At 35.7% G+C, this 15,036-nt stretch overlaps 1 protein-coding gene across 2 annotated transcripts in view; it reads right to left on the bottom strand.

Annotated features, from left to right (window-relative positions):
- The window catches only part of LOC124144871 (protein MON2 homolog), a 119,624-nt gene that overhangs the window by 13,961 nt on the left and 90,627 nt on the right, over positions 1-15,036 (bottom strand). The gene's annotated exons all lie outside the window — the stretch shown is intronic.

Here is a 15,036-nt window from a genome sequence, read left to right on the forward strand (position 1 = left end):
TGCTAATCCACCATCCCAACAAAAGACAAAACTTATCCAAAAGTTTGTCATACTGTTAATAAATGAAGACATGGAAATATAATGTTTTTGTTTTAGGTTGCAAAAAAATAGGAGTTTCTCAGGCACATTTATCTCAAAGTGGGGAGGGAGATTGGACTTTTTAAATATTTTTTTTGTCAAGACAAATAATGAAGGAGAAACGCTTTTAATTTTTCCGCCACAAGCATACCAGCAAACATAACTGGGCACACAGTGAACTTGGCTCTGTAATGCAATGTCACATGGACAACAGAGTCTCCTTCGAATGATGTGGGAAAATTAACAAATATTTTATAGTGGCCTGAATAATGAGTAAACGACTGAGATGTAGGATTTAAAGAAATTTGCCAATACCTAAGAAACATGTATTCTATTTTAGCCATTTTAGGGACTGAAACTTTTATTGGAACAACTTATGCGTTTAATAATTCTATTGGGAAATTCAATATAGAGGAATTGAAAGAACTTAATACAAGGTCTGATGGGTCTTACAAAGCTTAAGCTTTTCCTCATTTAAGTGATTTAATTGATGATGGGAGAGTTTCAACTATAGATCTCAAATCAAAATGATTTTGTTGTTGAAATAATGAACCTTTGTTATCAGTGAAACCTATGATATACTGCCAGTGAAACCTTCATCAGTGAAACCTATGATATACAGCTAATGAAACCCTTATCAGCGAAATCATGATAAACTGTCCGTGAAAAGATTGTCATCAGTGAAATTAATGATACACTGTTAGTGAAACCCTCATTATCAATGGAATCCAGGGTACGCTATATATATATTTTATGTATGAAATCCTTACAAACATCTCTTTTCTTAAAAGTGGAGCGGCTGAACAGAGAAAATGTGCATTTACTGTAATAATAAAAGAATGAAACTTTGAATACTTATAAACCAATGCCTGGTGAACATTTTTCTATATGGAGGCACTCAAAATAATTTCATTTTGCACATGTGCAGTAGATAAATAAAATTTTGCCTTTTCTGACCATTGTGTTAGCTTTCCAACTACCAACCATGCACTAAAGAGATGGTTTAGCGTGTTAAGTTTGGAAATCATGTGCAGCATATCATGATAAAATAAGTGAGTGAGTTATTATTTAACGTCACATGGGCAGTATTTCAGCCATATCGTGACGAGACGTTATACATTTATGATACATTTATGATACATATATTTAGACTAAATATAAAGCTGTCAACGATGGACAGTAGAATAACTAGAATATCACAGACTTGATTTAAAACTAGTTGAGAATATTAAAAAACAGTAAGCATTAATAAACAACACAATATAAAAATTGGCTATACATCGTCAGCCACTGAAGGGAGATCACCATACTGGTGACCATGGGGACTTAGAGTACCTTTGCTTCCTGCATGGACCCCGGCAGGATTTATATCATCCCTTTAGTCACTGGCGACAGTGTACCAGTTAAGCCTTAGATTAAAATAACAAATATACTAGGTTTAAAAGCCTGGCATGCAGAAAATACTTCGAATGATATGGGACTTACATACACTCTTAGGGATAAAATAAAGACACTGGTGACACTTGACTGATTTTTGGTTTTGTCATTAAGTAGTACACATTGGAAAACGTCTCTCCTTAATGTACATACTTCTCTATCTGGTCCATGTTTCTGTTGGCAGTGAGTATATAACAGAGTCAATTTTATGAACACTGGTCCTCCCACCAACAGAGTCCTGTGCATTTAAGTGAGGACTGTTAGCACTTGCATTGGTTGTTGCACCCCTTTCTGCAGCCACAAGAGACCAACTCGACAAGATTTGGATGCTTGGCCTAATGTCGTCCAGTAGGGAACATACTGTCCACTTTCCTTCTGTAATCGACCGCCTCCGTGGTCTAGTGGTAGAGCGGAAGGTCCGGAGTTCCGGAGGTCCCTGGCCGCGTCATACCAAAAGTCGTTAAAAGATGGTACTTGTTGTTACCCTGTCTGGCGCTTGGCATTAAGGGGCTAAAACAAGGACTGGTCGGCTCGGAGTCAGTATACTGTGTCTGAGTGGAGTATTCATGTTAAACTGCGGCATGGTATCTCAGTGAGCTAGCACTATAAATCGGCATCAGTCCGGACTGGTACAATCAGCCATACAAACACACACACGTACATGCACGTCGCTATATAAGTGCAATAATCTTGAACGCGACGTTAAACCCCATTTCACCTCACCTCACCTTCTGTAAACAGCAATCTTTTACAATTATCAGGCGTTGACGTGAACAGCAGACAAACCTTTATTATTCTGGGTCAGCAGTAAAGGTATGAGATTAAGAAACCCAAAAATATAAAATTGTGTCTGTATCAGAAGCCCCACACATAAATGTTTTTGACCCTTTAACATTATGGTGGTTTCATAATAACAATAACATCACTGTCGACCCTCAGATTCTGTCAAAGGGCATCTGAGTACATCATCTACACCGAGACATCAGCAGTGTGCTGAATATGGGACACGGGCGTGATGTCAACATCAAAGACTCCTCAACAAAGACAAGCATCCCTATAAAACAGATCTACTTCTCTCCCCTGCGTGACAACACTGGGTTATGTCATCAGCTGAGTACTCTCAACATCAATGACTGGAACACAAAAAGAGGCAATTGGTGACAATTTGGTGACAACAACTCAAGGCAACATCAAGCCTTCTCTAGCCATATAGAGGCTTTCAAATGGGAGACTGGCTTTTTAAAAACCAATCAATCAATTAGTGTTCAAGGGCAGACTGTTGTTTACCGCAACGGCGAAAAGCCAGGGACAATATTATTTTCAGCTAATGGAATTATATAGGGGTAATTCAAATGGTAACCTTTTACTGTGTTTTATCAAGATGAAACATGTTCTGGTTATGTAGGTGTACCACTAAATGAACTTAGGACCAACTAGCCTACGGTCAAGCAAGTTGAGGTGTTCAGTGTTTAGGATGGTTCAGTTTCCCTCAATTTCATCAAGTGAGTGGGTGGGTGGGTGAGGGGTGAGTGAGTGGGTGAGTGAGTGGGTGATTGGGTGAGTGAGTGAGTGAGTGAGTGAGTGAGTGAGCGTAGTTTTACACCGCCTTTAGAAATATTCCAGTAATATCACGTCGGGGGACACCAGAACTGGGCTTCACACAAAAATCTTCTGTCTCAAATAAATATGCAAGCCACCATATTCCCAACTCAGAATATCAAATGAAGCAAGGAGCCATCTGAGGGTTCAGCAACACCACTGGAGGGATCAAGCTATATTCCAGCAATATGACAGCAATAGGCTTCAGCTTCACGAACGAATGCTTTAACTTCAAGGCTATCACATCAGCCCTCAATTCCGGACTGTCCAGTGTATAATATCTCCATTCTGTTATGATTCATAACATGGACCCATCTGCTACCACAGCTTCATTTTGAACCATATTCCAAAAAACATGCCGCTAAATATAGTGAGAGGAATCCTGCGCTAAGTTGGCGATAAGACAAATGGAGATGATGACATCACTTCCAATATGAAGTTTTGGTGTACCCAGTCCAGGGTATTTATCATGCAAGAGTCATCAGGAGATGACAAATCCCCCCGGTCTGGTGCAGTTCAGAAATGGAGTTTGCCTACTCATACCCCACTTTTGGTCATTGCCACTGGATACGTTCAGATCAGTGAGGAGAAAAAAATGCTGTTCAGAATGTTTCAAAATCCAAAAATCATCAAAAGGCACCAGTTCACCACTAGGTTTATTATGTTTAAGCAAGTTTCATCCAAAAATATTCAACTGTTTTGGAGTTCTGCTCCAGCACTACCCTCATTTTCTGTCCATGTTATCGTCATGGAAATAAATAAATCATTAAAACATAAAAATCCCATATCACGAAAAGTAACCGCCTCACTACCATGACTACTAGACTGATCTATATAGCAAGTTTCAAAGAGAACAATTTAATGGTTTTGGATGCTGCCCCGGAAAAGGAACACAACTTGTTTCCATCATGAAAAATCATGAAAAAAAAAAATTTAAAAAAAAATAAATCTCAAATCATCAAAAGGCACCAGTTCCCCGGTCAACTGATATCTATAGACGGTTTCAACAAGAAATATTTAACGGTTTTAGGGTTCTGCTCCAGAAACGGGAAAATGGACAGGCATGGTGATCGCTATATCCCCCTGTTTATCAAACCGGGGGGATAAAAAGAATGGAGATGAAAACACACTGGATCACCGAGGATGCCACAGCTCCAGAATAATAGGGGCGGTCGGGTAGCCTAGTGGTTAAAGCAGCTGACAGACGTACATGGTGATCGCTATATCCCCCTGTTTATCAAACCGGGGGGATAAAAAGTGCGGAGATGAAAACACACTGGATCACCGAGGATGCCACAGCTCCAGAATAAAAGTTTTCTGGATAATAAAAAGTGAAAATATTTGGTTGTAGTTAACATCTGAAAAATCATATACAGAATGGACTTTTTATGGAAACCACATCTCAGGCACAGAAGAAATGAATGAACTTCCCACATTGCACGATGTGACCTTCATTCAAGCTGAGGTGACGATCAAACGCCGCATCACACATTGGACATCCAAAGTTAGCCCTCGTAAAACTTAATCTTCATCTTAAGACCCTTTATCCTCATTGATGTCAAGATGGTTTTATTTCAAACAGAGACAAAACCAATAGTCCTTCACCATCACGACAACCATCACAATTAACTTCCAACATTAATTTGTAACATCGACACATGCGTTACCCAAAGTCCCTGGCTGGCGTTTTGTCCAGCTCAAGCTCCTATCAGCACTGACAATACCCTTTGACCTTCCTGTTCAGAGTAGTCTGACCTATGGTCACTTGGTGAGGGAGATATGAGGGTGTCCACTGTCTGGACATCTGACTGTGTAAACAACATGGCCGTATTCTACGGTGGTCAGTCGGACCACACTTCGCGATACCAGGCCACAGCATAGGCCATCTGCACTTGACAAATATTAAACTGGTAATGTGAGAATTAGTTGTGAAATTAAAGTAATTAGAGCTGCCGTCAACACAGTGTTAGTTAAGGAGGCTGATTGATGATGGCTATACATGTATTTCAATGTTGTACAGTGAGCTGGTCAGTGGAAAGTTTTGTTTGTGTAATGGTGGACACTGCACTCCACAATATTCAGCTATATAGCGTCAGATTGTAAATAATCAAATCTGGACCAGAAAATCCAGTGATTGACATCATGATTTGTTTGTTTGCTTGTTTGTTTAACGCCACACTCAGCAATATTCCAGCTATATGACAGCGGTCTGTAAATAATCGAGTCTGGACCAGAAATTCAAGTGATTGACATCATGAGCATCTATCTACACAACTGGGACACAATGACAATCATCAACCAAGTCTGTGAGCCTGACCACCTGATCCCTTTAGTTGTCCTTTATTACAAGCATGGGTTGCTGAGGACCAATTCTAACTTGGATTGGATGAAATGACGTCTTATAAGGTTCAGGCACAACAGGCAGTCACGCAAGATTTGCCGATAAACATGTTAATATTTAAACATCAAACAGCATAATCTAAAATATCAGAGATATGATTATTGAAACATGTTACGATTTACACATGTTACTGATATGGACCCCTGAAGATCCGGAGTAGAATAGGTCTTCAGCAACCCATGCTTGCCGTAAAAGGCGACTATGCTTGTCGCAAGAGGCGACTAACGGGATCGGGGGGTCAGGCTCGCTGACTTGGTTGATGCATGTCATTGTATCCCAATTGTGTGGATCAATGCTCATGATGTCAATCACTGAATTGTCTGGTACAGGCTCGATTATTTACAGACTGCCGTCATATAGCTGTAATATTACTGAGTGCAGCGTTAAACAACAAACAAACTAATATGGAAAACATTCCACATTCAAACACATAATACAGAAATAAATGTGAACAATATTGCATCAAGCAATCTTGGTATCACACAAATACAGAACTGGCAAGAGCTGATTGATTCTGGGTACAGCAACTATGGGCTGATTTCTGGAAGAGTTGACTTTAGATGTTACCAAAATTTGGAATCTTCAGTCAAGTGCTATTATGTAAAACCAATATTTGAAATCAAACTCTATCTGCAGTTTGGTAACTGTGCCCTAGATGATACACCACCCAACTTAACGCTCTCTCCTTATACTGTGTAAAGGTTAAAGGTCTTCATGAAGTACTACATTCAACAGCCAATTAAGTAACCACCATTAGCTAGGTTCTCAGTCAGAGACCACGTATCGGTATATGGTCCCTGCGTCAATGCAGCCCAGTGAAAATGCGGGTTTGAATTGGTTTTCAGCAACCCTCTTGCTGTAAGAGGCGACTAACGGGATCAGATGGTCAGGCTCGCTGACTTGGTTGATGCATGTCATTGTATCCCAATTGCGTAGATCGATGCGAATGATGTCAATCAGTGGATTGTCTGGTCCTGACTCGGTTATTTACAGCCTGCCGTCATGTAGATGAAATATTGCTGAGTGGGGTGTTAAACAACAAACAAACAAACGTATCAATGCAGCAGTGATTCACACGCAGATGACATTACATGAGTTGTATCCATAAACAAAGAGCGGAGGTAACCAACTTGCAAATAAATCAAATTTGCACACAACTGTTAATGCCATGAATTATATTTGGTAGTTCAGAAATGTAAATGTATCCAGTGAGATAATGTCATTGTAGTGGTCTGGACCATCAATGGAAAGACTGAGATTTGCTGTGTAAAATATAAAACATCAACACCAGAGAATAACCAGTCCTACTTATCCACCAATACAGATTCACCTGATGAAGGGGTAAGCAAAACTCCGAAACGTTGTGTTCCTCACAATAAAGAAGTTGACATCCATATATTCTCTTCCTTATGTGTATCACTTCTAAATGCCTTTCAAAGACCTGATACAGATTCCATTAGAAAAATCTAAGTAGAAGTGAACATTATACGAATGGACCAATGAAAATCAGCATGACAACAGGCCTTTGCAAAACGGTCAGCATGTCCTGCCCTACCAGCAGCATCCGCCATCACACAATTTGCATAAAAAAGTATATGTAAAGTGACCAACTGGTATGATAATCTTTGGTATCCTCCCCATTGGCCTACTTCCCATTTGGCCTACGCTTTTAGGGGATTTAATTACGGTAAGCAATCGGTTGGTTGATCACTCACTAATTACCCGTCTCCCCCAGAGTGATGAAAATGAACCAGTCCAACAACAGAGAAATACATAAATTAACTTCGTCATCATTACCCGTATACAATGGTATGTGATCAAAGAAATAAAACCAATAATAGTTAATCCTATTGACTAAATACACAAAAGGCAAAGAAGCCAGTTATATACAATCCTTATGAACATAAGTAATGAAACCAATAATTGTTAATCCTATTGACTAAATACACAATAGGCAAAGAAGCCAGTTATATACAATCCTTATGAGCATAAGTAATGAAACCAATAACTGTTAATCCTATTGACTAAATACACAATAGGCAAAGAAGCCAGTTATATACAATCCTTATGAGCATAACTAATGAAACCAATAATTGTTAATCCTTTTGACTAAATACACAATAGGCAAAGAAGCCAGTTATATACAATCCTTATGAGCATAAGTAATGAAACCAATAACTGTTAATCCTATTGACTAAATACACAAAAGGCAAAGAAGCCAGTTATATACAATCCTTATGAACATAAGTAATGAAACCAATAATTGTTAATCCTATTGACTAAATACACAATAGGCAAAGAAGCCAGTTATATACAATCCTCATGAGCATAAGTAATGAAACCAATAACTGTTAATCCTATTGACTAAATACACAATAGGCAAAGAAGCCAGTTATATACAATCCTTATGAGCATAACTAATGAAACCAATAATTGTTAATCCTTTTGACTAAATACACAATAGGCAAAGAAGCCAGTTATATACAATCCTTATGAGCATAAGTAATGAAACCAATAATAGTTAATCCTATTGACTAAATACACAAAAGGCAAAGAAGCCAGTTATATACAATCCTTATGAACATAAGTAATGAAACCAATAATTGTTAATCCTATTGACTAAATACACAACAGGCAAAGAAGCCAGTTATATACAATCCTTATGAGCATAAGTAATGAAACCAATAACTGTTAATCCTATTGACTAAATACACAATAGGCAAAGAAGCCAGTTATATACAATCCTTATGAGCATAAGTAATGAAACCAATAATTGTTAATCCTATTGACTAAATACACAATAGGCAAAGAAGCCAGTTATATACAATCCTTATGAGCATAAGTAATGAAACCAATAATTGTTAATCCTATTGACTAAATACACAATAGGCAAAGAAGCCAGTTATATACAATCCTTATGAGCATAAGTAATGAAACCAATAATTGTTAATCCTATTGACTAAATACACAATAGGCAAAGAAGCCAGTTATATACAATCCTTATGAGCATAACTAATGAAACCAATAATTGTTAATCCTATTGACTAAATACACAAAAGGCAAAGAAGCCAGTTATATACAATCCTTATGAGCATAAGTAATGAAACCAATAATTGTTAATCCTATTGACTAAATACACAATAGGCAAAGAAGCCAGTTATATACAACCCTTATGAACATAAGTAATGAAACCAATAATTGTTAATCCTATTGACTAAATACACAATAGGCAAAGAAGCCAATTATATACAATCCTTATGAGCATAAGTAATGAAACCAATAATTGTTAATCCTATTGACTATAAATACACAACAGGCAAAGAAGCCAGTTATATACAATCCTTATGAACATAACTAATGAAACCAATAATTGTTAATCCTATTGACTAAATACACAATAGGCAAAGAAGCCAGTTATATACAATCCTTATGAGCATAACTAATGAAACCAATAATTGTTAATCCTATTGACTAAATACACAATAGGCAAAGAAGCCAGTTATATACAATCCTTATGAGCATAAGTAATGAAACCAATAATTGTTAATCCTATTGACTAAATACACAATAGGCAAAGAAGCCAGTTATATACAATCCTTATGAGCATAACTAATGAAACCAATAATTGTTAATCCTATTGACTAAATACACAATAGGCAAAGAAGCCAGTTATATACAATCCTTATGAGCATAAGTAATGAAACCAATAATTGTTAATCCTATTGACTAAATACACAATAGGCAAAGAAGCCAGTTATATACAATCCTTATGAGCATAACTAATGAAACCAATAATTGTTAATCCTATTGACTAAATACACAATAGGCAAAGAAGCCAGTTATATACAATCCTTATGAGCATAAGTAATGAAACCAATAACTGTTAATCCTATTGACTAAATACACAATAGGCAAAGAAGCCAGTTATATACAACCCTTATGAACATAAGTAATGAAACCAATAATTGTTAATCCTATTGACTAAATACACAATAGGCAAAGAAGCCAATTATATACAATCCTTATGAGCATAAGTAATGAAACCAATAATTGTTAATCCTATTGACTATAAATACACAACAGGCAAAGAAGCCAGTTATATACAATCCTTATGAACATAAGAAAAGGATTAAATAATTGTGAGATAGTTACATTAATCAACTTCACAGAAGAAGCCTGTGTGAAAGAACAAGAGCTAATTTAGCTCAAACCAAACCATTTTTGTCAATAGGGGTGTAGGTTGTTTAAAGTAATAAAATAATTTCTGTTTCTTTAGGCCAAATGGGACGTAGGCCAATAGGGGATGCACCTAATCTTTCACTACGAAAATAAACCATTGATATTAACAATGTATGCCAATTGTATAATCCATAAAATTCTACAAAACAACATGTCATTAATGGATGATATAGAACAGATGTAGCAGAATACTTCAATGAACACCAAAGGTGTGATTGTTATAAGTGTGATTTTATACAATTTAGAAAACATGTATATAAGTAGGGACATCATAAAAGGTTTCATAATTAGCACATACAGAAACATATCCATGGCATGAAAGATATGTCTACGACATATATTTTAACTATTAACATTTTATTCTGTTTCTGTTTTTTTTAACTTTACTTCATTGGTTGATCAAATTTGCAGAATGTTTTGATCAGAACATTCTAAAAAACAGAACACAAAAAAGAATTTTGTTTCTAATCAATTTGAACTAAATTTTTTTTATAATTGATTATTTAATCCTGTCAAAAATGTCCTGTGTCTCTACATCTCGACATCCATACTTTTCAAAAAATTATTTCCTATGACTATCATTAATCTGTTGATTATTTCATTTAATTGGTTAATGTGTCATTCCATGACAGATTAATGGCAGTCATTATAAAAAAATTGGGTGTTCTTTAACCTCCACTGACAGGAATATTTTGGCCGATAAGCCATAAAACAAGAAATAACATTGGTCTAGCATACAAATAATTTGAAAGCCCATGCTAATGACAATGCAATAAACATAGCTGCTTGTATATTGTCCATGACAGGCCAGCCTGATGGTTCCACTGATTGGTTTATTGTCTGTATGGTCACTTATCTAACAGCATAGTGTCAGGATTATCATTTAACTGGTGCTGTATACCAACTGATAGCTACAGTGACAAACACTCGGTATCAAAACTGTATGTTTGTAATTGGTATATTTTTATTTAACAATATAACAGTCTCTTTATTTGTATGATGTTCAAAAAGATGGAGAGAAAATTCATTGAACATATTTATGAGTGCACAAATTCATATAAATATGAGACGTTGCAATCCACAAAATGTTATGTCCCTTCTACCTCTGTTTCCAATCTCATTAAATTCAGATCTTAGTTCTCGCTACCGCTAAACAAAGATCAGAGGACATCCCATAAGGGGTCATGTCTTAACAACCTTTCATTCGAACAATCAAGGTGTAGCTTACCAGATCATGAAAGTGACAGTTGGAAATTGATTTCTAATCATGCAACCTCAAAAACTTTAACACAGAATATTCCGAATGATTTCAGATTTAACGACCGCATCCATACAATCTAGACCATATATTTGCCATTCCGGAACGTTCTTTTGTTCAGGTTTCAAAGTTTTAATTGAGAATTTGTCAAAATATGTTTCGAAGCGTAGTCGCCAATTTGAATTTAGTGCCGTAAAGCACGAGAAAGCTGCCTTCTGATTGGCTAATGCCGACTTCTTGTCAGTCCTTCCATTGGTCGGTCAAAATTCGCACAAGGTCGGTCTGACGTGATCCGTAATGGGATGTCCTCAGATCTTTGTTAAGTGATAGCGAGAACTAAGATCTGACTTTAATGAGATTGCCTCTGTTTCCATTATAGACATTTTTCTAATAATGTTTGGTGCTAGTCTTATGAGGAGCTGACATCATTTGATATTCTAGATTTTCTTGTGCAGAGGGTAGCTTAGATTTAGATCCCATCTGGGATTGGAACCAACACTAGAATCTGTACGTTACTAAGAAAGTGTTGTCCCAAAATACATTAACTTTTTAAATGGCACTGTGCCATAGCTTTTGGACGTGCCAATTTACACTGGTCAGAGGGGTACTCAAGGTATGTGATCTGGACTACCAGTTGTCAGACTTTCATTTTTGTGGAAGCCTTGGTAGCTGAGTGGGTCAGATTGCTGACTTTGAGTGCTGGGGATAAGGTGCCTCACTCTGGCGGTGTGGGTTCGAATCCCAGATGGGACTCAACCAAAAAAAGTACTAGAATCTGTACGTTACTAAGAAAGTGTTATCCTAAATATAACATTTGTAACACACAGATCTTTCACCAGACACATGGAATGGTATAATAAATATTGTGAGGCAGGTAGAAAGAGATGGTTTGGCACAGGTTTTCAAGAGAAAATAAAAATATGTCTTAAAACTGAAAACACATTCTGTTTCAAACAAAAAACACACATAAGAACATTACATGATCATCCCCTTAACCTGTAAGTGAAATTCTTGACATAAAATAATTCTTGTCCCCATGTCATATTCTACAGGAAATAACTGTACAGATCTTTATTGGCCTTAAGAAGTCAGACTTACTTTGGTCATAATCTATATAACATTATCTTGCATATCATTGTTTAACAATCATGTATACATGCAAAGACTGTTACGTATTTGTTAAGGAGAGATTTTTAGATTGGCAGCATAAAATATAATATTACTTAAAACTTAAACCATACCATTTTTTTTACAAATAGCCCAATCCTTATCTCTGCCTCAAATTACCATATGTATAAGTTTATTTCAGGTTTAAGGCCACAAGCCACATGTTGAAGCAATAGTCATAATTGGAAATCAGAAGACTGATGCATGATCGAATGGAAATGAATGTAGTAAAAATAGTCAAAAAAGATAAAAGAAAATGTATTTCATCCTATTGAGGAATATGTTTAGTGAAAGGTCACAATTCATCATTAATATGTTTTCAATGACAAGATGATGATTAATCTATTGTATATCCTCTTTTCATGATATAAGCATAGGCTTAGGCAAGGATATGCTCTAAGCTCTTAATCATCCTATTATTATGCAAATATTTTTTAAAACACCCGTCAAGTGAATTAACCCTCTTAAATTTAAGATCATGATAATTAGGAAAGTATGAATGCAAGTCACTTTCATGACCTTGGGCAAAGGCTAATTTCCTCAGGCTCCTGTTTACCACAAAAAAGATGATAGAGCCACTTATACTGTGGTCTGGGAGATGGATACTTGCCCACACAGACAATTTTCCACCAGATCCGTAAAAAGACACATTTTGAACAAAAATAAAAGTAATAAAACCATGTTTTAAATCATATAGAAATATACTAAAATATTTTTAAAAAGTAATAAATAATTTCCCGCTAGACTTTTCCCCTACTTGGATGAAGGAGAGTTTGTCTTGTCAGCACTTTATAACAGGAACATTTCAATAAGGGCTTATGTTTCTTATAATAAGCTTTGGAAATTATGAACATTAAGTAAGGATTGGGAGAAGAAATTACAAGTGAATGCTTACTATCGTACAAAAGAGCAATCAAAAACACTGTTTAATGAACAACAGTTGTCATTTTTTTACTTACCTTGAGGATCTTACCTGCAAATCCTCACTTACTCTTGTCAAAGGACTTATTTTTTTAAACAAAATATATATCATATGGTCACTTGGGTTTTGTTATTTAAGTACCTTTAACATAAGATGTGGGATGTTGGAAGGATATGCTTATTTATTTCCGAACGCCTGGTGTCATCACTATTTGATAGTAATTCAGAAACACATGTCAGAAATGTGGACTGGACTTTTAGTAGAGATTATGAAAATAGTTTTGTCACGTGTATTTAAATGATAATGATGACAGAACAGGAACCCTTAGCGCTTCTGACATTGACAGGGAAATATATTCATTCTCTGTTTCTTTGAATGGTTAGTTTACAAACATTATCTTAAAAAGTATGTTTATATTTTTCATGTAAATATATTTCTCTTTGTTAATTTGAAATGTAATATATTCATATATATATAAAATCAATGTATGTACATATACATTAGGGAAGGGCCACATAAGTTGGATAACTTTTCCCCAATACCGTTGACACTATGTCAATAAAATGTGTTTAAAACAATTTAAACAATGATTAGTTTATTGAAAATGATAGAAAAATGTAAAATGGTCGCAAAATGATGCAGTTTCGTGTAAGCTATCAGTTACTTACATAAATGTTAAAAGAGGGGTTAATTTGGAATAATTATGAATAGTGTTTGTACGAAGTAGAAATGAATGTTTAAATGCTCTCTTCACAACATATACACCAGTTCCGCCAAACCCCAAAGTGTTAATGACAAAGATAACATTTTCTCAACCAGGCAACACACAAGACTAGGTATATCGAAACAAATTGCAGACACAACAGTTAATTAACCACACTGTTGTCTTATGCATTAATGGCCATGAAAGGAGAATCTCTGATCTCTGACCAGAAACAATACAAAGAAGTCTTCTTCAGACCTCTACCCCCTACCCTTTGTCCAGCCACCCCCTCCCCCACAATCAAGGTGGCCACACAGATAGGATTGGTCTGTTTCAAGGTCTTTCAAGCATATCCATTTCGGATCTCCCTCTCCTGAGACTGCACAAGTAGGTTTAGCATAGTTGGCTGCTTGAAGATTTAGGGATTAATTGACACTTTCTGTTTTATAATGTGATAAGGATCTGGGAGGATGGCACTAATGCCAACACATGTACAAGTTCCTGACACTCATTAGTTTATCTCATGATGAAGGGGATCTAGCAGGCTGGGGGTTAATGAACATTTTATTAGGGTTAATTTTTCGGAGAATGGAGATGTTTAATCTATTTCTTTTGACACCATGGTGGGGTTGGAGCAATTAATTTGATCTGACATTTATAGCTCAAAATATTGAATGAAACTTAAATGAAAATATGGAATTGTCACAAAAAACGAAAATAAACACAAAATGTATTTCTTTCATGTAAAGACATTTCTGGAAGATATACATGTATATACACATTACAGATATGTACTACAAATAAGTTATTCATGTTTTTTTTTCCATTTTAACAAATTCTTTTCAGTACTATATATTGAAATGACATTCCATGTTTGGTACCATAAGATCAAATCTACACATATATATTAACCTTTTAATTTCAATTAAAATTATCCTAATATGTCTTCAATTTTTTAACCTCCATATAAACAATTCTTTCAGGTACCATATTTTCATATACAATTTCATATTAATCATCATAATTTAAATCAACATGTTATTATGTCACACCTAATTAAATATTGCAAGAATAAAAATTTTGTAAATAAAAGTGTAATCTCTGATAAAAGCAGATTCCCTCAAATGATTCCCACAATAAAAAGACTTTTAATATATCGTATGAAAATAATACGAAATTAATTTTAAAAAAAGGCTCCCTCATCAATGCCTAATGAACACAAAACAAGTAAG

The sequence above is a fragment of the Haliotis rufescens genome, unplaced genomic scaffold (assembly GCF_023055435.1).
Source record: "Haliotis rufescens isolate VD_foot unplaced genomic scaffold, xgHalRufe1.0.p SCAF_16, whole genome shotgun sequence".
NCBI classification, from domain to species: domain Eukaryota; kingdom Metazoa; phylum Mollusca; class Gastropoda; order Lepetellida; family Haliotidae; genus Haliotis; species Haliotis rufescens.